Source organism: Uloborus diversus, chromosome 7, assembly GCF_026930045.1.
Source record: "Uloborus diversus isolate 005 chromosome 7, Udiv.v.3.1, whole genome shotgun sequence".
In the NCBI taxonomy this organism is placed as follows: Eukaryota; Metazoa; Arthropoda; class Arachnida; order Araneae; family Uloboridae; genus Uloborus; species Uloborus diversus.
The window spans coordinates 170,072,740-170,080,691 of record NC_072737.1 but is presented as its reverse complement, the minus strand read 5'-3'; positions in this window follow the sequence as shown (position 1 = coordinate 170,080,691).

Here is a 7,952-nt window from a genome sequence, read left to right as displayed (position 1 = left end):
TGCCCATCACTAGTATGCACACATAAGTACATGAAATGAAAGGAGACATCCGGGCACTCAAAAATTGCAGTATTTTAATTTTGTCTCTAAATTTGCTGAATCATCAGACAAAATTTGATAAACGATTAGTTTTTGGAAGGTCACAGTGACCTTCCGTGACCTCCGATCCAGGCGCCCCTGCAAGAAATACGTCACTCACAGCAGAAACTGCACAGCTCTTTTCACACGGACCACATTTACAATCTTCAAATTCTTCCAATGGCACATACTGTCAATACCAGCACAAATTTTAGAGTTTGGCTCTGATAACTTGAATTTTGAAGGTCGAAACATTAAACGACTGCATTGTTTACTATACAGTGGTGTATAAAACCGGCTTATTGATAACATACTACAGCAGTTATTTGCCTTATCCCAATGTACGAATTCCTCCTCTTTCTCCCTAATCAACGAGCTGATGTGTGCATCACATGACTTCCTTTTACACCAATTTAATGGTATTTCCCTATTATTGCAATTTTAATGTGATTCTCTCTCTAATTCTCTAAATATCACCAACAATGGCCACATTGAAACCAGATTTTTAAAAAAAAATCGCCAAATTTGTCGCCAAGTTGGCGACAAATTTGGCGATTTTGGCGACCAAAAGACTGACGATATATCGCCAAGTGTTCGTCAAATTATAACACCACTTGAGTTTGCATCGAAATTAACAGTGAATTCCCCCCAAAAAGGTACAAAAGACCCCTTTAGAAACATCCAAATGCATCCAAAATAGAAGGTGCACAACTAGACTCCACTAGCAGTCTACGTACCAAATTTCAACTTTCTAGGACATACCGTTCTTGAGTTATGCGACATACATACACACATACGCACATACGCACATACATACGTACATACAGACGTCACGAGAAAACTCGTTGTAATTAACTCGGGAAACTTCAAAATGGATATTTCGGGCTTCTATATGTTCTTAGGTACATATGTGCGTGTGGTCGGGTCGAAAAAAAAACTCAACATTCATTTGGGGGTGAGTAAAATAGAAATTAGGGCCGATTTTTGAGTGAAAATTTTTTCGCGAATACAATACTTCCTTTTTTGTAAAAGGAAGTAAAAATGCGCTCGTCCAAGGTCAGACATCTTGTTATCAGAAAAATACTATACGGTTCAATAATGCTGAGTTTTAAATTTCAAGACACATGGTATGCACAAAACTTTTCTTCAAGTCTTATATCAGTACGAAGAACGGATGAACTTTGAAAATAAACAATTAAATTGCCACTTTTATAAAACTATTTTTTAAAAAACCTTCAAACCTTACTTCAATTGATTGAAGACAAAACTTCACAGTTTATAAACATTTGTTTTTCATTACCACCTTGTACCTTTCCATTCACATTTCCGGTTACGGTTGTAGTTACAAATTATCTTCCGGTTCAGTAAGTCCGCCCGCTTTTTATTTCTTTGTTTTATTCTTTTTCTTTTACTTTGAATTTTTTCTCTTTTTTTCCATAACGTCGTGACACCCTCCCTAAATCATTTTTTCCTGCTTGACCCCGAAAAATTGACTTTCCTGGACAGATAATGAATGACAAGAGTTGATAATTGTCTAGAAGCTGGCAATTAAGGAAAAAAGCACCAAGATCATAATAGGAGTATATAAACTCAAAGTCAGTGTGGTCTTCTCAGTTCAAATCGAACAATTACTTGACGATTGGATTACTAAATTGCTGGAGTTGACAGTTTGAAGACCATGAATAAGTGTTTGGTAAGGTTTTTTTAATATAAGAGTCAAGTTCAATATTTCCACTCTGTCGTTATGCTTATAATCAGCAGTGGCGTATTCAGTGGGTGGATTTGGGGATATGTCCCCCTTCGAAACTCAGAAAGTTTGCTTTTCTGACCATAAATAAAATAACAGTTTAAAAAACTAAAAAAACACGCTTTCGTAGCAAAATGAACTAAAAAGTGAAAAATAATCTTTGGATGATAGTAGTTGACCAATCACTTAATTTTAATGTTATACAAAAAACCGTGGGGTGCTGTCTATTTACATTTTTGCATGACAACAAATGGAAGAAATTCAAGACAACTGATAAGAAGCCCCCCACGCTTTTTTGCATTACATTAAAATTAAGTGATTGGTCAACTACTATCATCCAAAGATTATTTTTCACTTTTTAGTTCATTTTGCTACGAAAGCGTGTTTTTTTAGTTTTTTAAACTATTATTTTATTTTTCTGTTTTTAGTCTTATGTTGGAGAATCATAAGGCGACGAAATTATTTATAAAACGAGTGCGAGGTAATATCTTAAAGTTAAGACAAGGGCAGCCTGATGGGAAGCTACTGTGAGTCATCGATGTATGTTTGCGGAAATCATATTTATATTACTTTGAAAATTTGAGATGCATTTGAATAAAAATTTTGTTCAACAATGGTCTAATCAGCAATGAATTTCCTATTGAAGGCTCACCTAAATTTTGGCATGAAATTAGTTAAAAACAATTATATTTAATGTTCTAATTACCTTGGAACATTGGAACAAATTTTGTCTGACGCAGAAAAATTAAAGGTTTTTGTAGATACTTTTAAATAATTTTTGCGAGCATTTTTTAATGCATTTTTTAAAATTTTTCCTTTTTCACATTGTTGGATTTATGCCAAAATATTGATTAAAATTGAAGGAAACTAACAATTAAAGGAGTTAATTAATTAATTTGATTATAGAATATTGCATTGTCATCGGGTCTGAGGTCGCGTGCCAAATTTCAAAAAAATCCAATCGCAGGAAGTGGGCGAAATTTGAGCTGCAAGATTCCGTTACAAGATACATACATACATACATACAGGTGAAGCTAATAAAAGCGTGTTAAAAAGGACTAAAACTAACCATATCCCCCTTCGAAATTTCACCTTGTCCCCTTTCAAATTATTTTTCTGTTTCATCACTGATAACCAGCGTTAGAATATTAATGACAAATTTCTTTTCTTTTCTTTTTTTTTTTTAAGGTTTTTTTGTATTATCTTCATGTTTTTGAAAAATTTTACTGCAATAAACAATAAACAACAGTCCATCACAGACGCGGATCCAAAGGGGAAGGTCATGCCCCTCCTTCTCATATGTAGCCTAAAGCTGCGTTTTTGCCACATATTTCAAAAATTCGCTTTAAATCCGCTATTTATGCCCTAAAAAATAAACAAAGAACCGCCTCCAAAACCAGACGCTGGACCTGCACTTGGTTCATCACTGTGATCATCGATGTTCGTTGGAAACTAGTAAAAAATGAACAAATAAGCAGTATGTATAGTTAAAAATTAGGAGCAATATTTTAACTATGTTCTTAAACATATAGTTGATTCCATCCAAAAAATAAATGCATAGCTATAAAGATCGCGGGGGAAAAACACTTTAAGTTATTTTCAAATTATGATACGCACATTGTATTTTTCATGTTTGATCAAAAATATATTTCTTTGTGATAAAATGACAAAATTATTTATTGATTGAGGTCTATTGACGTCCAATACCGCTCTTGTTTATTGAGCAATCACGATTGCTTATTGCTTTCATTTGACTGTTTTGATGTGCTATCATTTTATTTTCCCGCCAGCACCCTCTGCCCGCACCACCGTCGACCGGCTCCTCACGATGCTGCTCCTATAGCGAAAGCCATCTCCAGATTGCATCCATGTCCTACACACACGCGCATACATACACAACTACACTCACACACATACACACACGTACACAAACACATACACACATACACCTACACGCACATACACAAACACATACACACACACCACCACATACACACACATAACTACCCACACATTCATGCCGTCACACAGACACAAACACATATGCCTACACACACATACACATACCCCGCCCCCACGCACACAAACACACATACACACAACTACCCACACACTCATGACTGCACACAGACACAAACACACATACCAACACACATACACATACCCCCTACACACAAACACACATACTTCCCCCCACACACGCCTACATAAACGCACACACTCGTGATTGCGAAAAACATAATTTGAATTCAAGATGAAAAAATTCAAATTAACTTAATTTTTTAAAATTGTACTTTTTTATATTAGGCTTGTTTAGGTTTTTAAATGTTCAACGCAATTTGTCAAGTACAATCGGGAGAAAGTCCCGCCCCCAGCGGAATGAATCCTAAAATAGTCCATTTTGTTTACCTATTCAGTCATTTATTAAACCCCCTTACTTATTTTTTCATCCCTTAATACATATAAATTCCTTTACTTATTTATTCGTTTACTGTTTCATTATTCATTCATTCTTTTATTTATTCATTCAATTGATAAAAAATATTTTCTAATCAAACAAAAACTGTTTCAAAAAAAAAAAAAAAAAAAGAAAAAAGAAAAATAATAAATTTCTTTGTGCTCCATGCATGTGCAAAGTAAACTCCCCCCCCCTCCCTTTTTTTTTTTTTTTGTCAAAGGTGCAAGTTTACAGAAAAAACTGAAAAATTACAGCACAATGCAAGTTTTGTTGCAAAGTACATTCTTCTTTCTTTATACTTTTCTAGTGGTGCCCGCACGGCTTTGCCCGTAGTAGAAAATTAAAAGGTCATTTGGTTCGCCTGTATATTAACAAATAATGGATGATGAATTTATCGCCAATTTGATACATTTATTTGCTTGCCCATGTTACAGCTCCACGTTATGATAATTCCGTAATTTATTCGTCCACGTTGTTACATCGTTTTCTTAAAATTGGAATATAAAAAGAACAAAATTGAATTTTCGAAGAATCGCTTCTAGGTGCACACCCCCATGTTACAAACTAATTTTGTACCAAATTTCATGAAAATCGGCCGAACGGTCTAGGCGCTATGCGCGTCACAGAGATCCTGACCTACAGACAGAGATCCTGACAGACAGAGAGAGATCCGGACATAGAGATATCCAGATATCCAGACTTTCAGCTTTATTATTAGTAATTTTAGCTATTTCATTTTGCCTCACATTCCTCTACATTAGGATAAATATGACGATAAAGGAAAAACAACATTCTATCTGAGGAAAGTCAGCTTGTTCATTTTTCTTAAAATTGAACATAGTAATAAATGTAATTAATTTTGTTATTCTTTGCTTTTGAAACGTTTTTGAGATTCTTCTCGACTTTGATTTATACCTATCCTAATTAATTTACCACTTATTGATTTTGATCTGGAATAATTTCATGGTGATCAAAAATAGTGCTGCCATCTATTAGCAAAATATGATTACTAAACTTCGATTATTTAACGAAAACAGTCTAATTGTATAATTAATTCCCTAATTTAAAAAAGTTTAAAATATCGACGCGAATTTATTAAATGGGCATTCTTTAATGTAAAATATTCCCTTTCTTTCAAAACATTTTTCTAATACACATTTGCTTCGTTTTTACACTTATCGCAAAATAAAATCTCGCATAAAATCATTTTAAAAATTAATGACGTGTTTAAAACCAAATTAAAGTTCATCATTTAAAAAAATTCCTTTTTATAAATTCCAAATAATACAAAAAAATGAATGTTAAAACTTTTATTTGTGTCTTTTTGTTGAGATTTCCAATTCCTTTTCAAAAATTAGTGTTTTGAATCACAGATGCTGCTGTTTTGGATGGCTGTCATGGCAACAATGGTAATTGCTGATGGCCATCATGGACATCATGATCATCATCACGGCTATGCGCTCACTATCCACCACGAACCTCATCACCATCACGGTCATCACGGGGGCCATGGAGTGAGCCATCGTTACTTTCACCTTGACCATGGTCATCATTATCACCATGGACATCATGGACACCACCACGGATATTTCTGATAACTTGAAAAGGTAAGAAAGACGGAAATTGATCTTATCATTTTTGAAGTTACAGGGGTGCCTAAAGGGGGCGCAATTTGCGCCATCAAAATTTTTGAAGAGAGATTTTTTCTTTTTTTGAATTTTTAAATTTTATTTATTTAAATTAATTTATTGATTTATTTTTGATTTAAATTATTTATTATATTTTTATTTCATTTTGTTTACACTTTATTTCATGTATTTATTTAGTTTGTGTGTATGTGTGTATATTGGCGTAGTACAGAACTTTTCAAATAAAATAATAGTTATTATTATTGTTATTTTTAAAAATAAATTAAAAAAATTTTTTTTTAATAAATTAAATAAAAATATTTCAAAAAATAAAATAAAAAAAGAGTTGAAAAAAAAAGGAAAGAGGATTGAGAAATTTATTGAGGGGAATTTTGAGCTATTGAACTAGGGGGGGGGGCACCCCTGAGAAGTTAAATGTTTTCTCAGCGAAACGACTTTTGTATTGAATAAAATTCGAGTTTCTAATGAATGATCGCTGTGAATATTGAAAATTTTCAGCAGGCTTAGCGGATGTTTTTCTCGTGGGTAAAAAATTAGGTATCAATTGAGTAGCCTACTGCAATTGTTCTTAAAAGGTGGCACACGTACCCATTGGGGTACGTAAAAATCTGTAAGGAGTACTAGTTTAACTACCAAAAAGTATACAAAGTCATATTAATAATGCAACAATTTAACTGTGACAAAAATTCGATTAATATCGTATAAACCTACATTGAAACAAAAGTATTACAATACTTTATAAATTGACTTGAGGACTGATATTGAAAAAAACATGAAGAACAAGCAGACATTCTTCAGAAATTCCTTCTGTGATTTACGATTACAGTAAAACTCCAACTGTCCGAACCGATTTGGACTGGATCTCGTTCGGATAATCAGAAATTCGGACAATTGGATTTTCCGAAAAAGGGGCATATTTTCATCATTTACTGTATTCATGTTGAAAATGAGAAAAACTTTTTTAAGAAAAAGACCTTTTAATTAATCGAAAAGAAAGTTAACGCTTTGTGTGCTAACAAGTGCTGTACTTTAGTACAGTATGCATTAAGTACATTCCGTATTGTAAGTCATTGCCTTCTGAACATCTCGGTCAAAGTAAGTTATTTGACTAACGTCGCGGAGGGAAGGATAACAGCGACGTCGACAGAGTCATTATTTTATGAATCGCATCATGTGCCTTAATTTTGATGCTCAAATTTTGAAAACGATTTTGATAATCAGCGATTTGGAATAGTATTGGAGTTCTGATAGTTGAAGGTCTAATGTACTTACTTCCGTGAATAATAATCATCAAGTTTAACTTACTTGAAAAGCAAATCAAAAGAAACCAGCTTATGTTGAGGGTGATTTGCGGCGTGTTTTCCCAAGCAGAAGCCAAACATTGATGAACTTTGTAAACCAGATCCAACTCAGCGTCCGCAACAATTATTTCCTCATATATTTTTTTATTTGATGTCTGATTTATTAATGTTTTGTAATAAAGTGTCCACTGTATTAAAAAAAAAAAATAATTAAAATACCTATTTTAATTAAACTTTAACATTTTAACTGTTTAACTTTATCGAAAATGCACAACACATTTTCATGAACTGAAATGTTGTTGGGGGTTATAAATTAATTATAAATGAGGTTATAAATTGTTTATAATTAATTGAAGGTTTATATATGCACATTAATACAGGAGAAATTCGTTATGCCACTGGTGCAGCCACGTTACAACATCACCACAGTATAGTGAAACTCAATTTATTATTTTATTTTTTCAAATGAAAAATAACGCCTCTAATACAGAGGGAAGTTTTAATTATATGGTACAAAATAAGAAAGATGGAGATTGAACAAAAAGAACTCTTTGTGTCTGCACACCTACATACACTAGAACAGGAAACATAAGAAAAATCAGTATTTATAAAAGGGGTTAAATTCCGAAAACTAGATTTCACGAAACAAAGAAATTCTTAAAATATCGGGGGAGAAGTGGTGTCCGCAGTATATCCTATTCCAATTTCGTAAAAGTTGT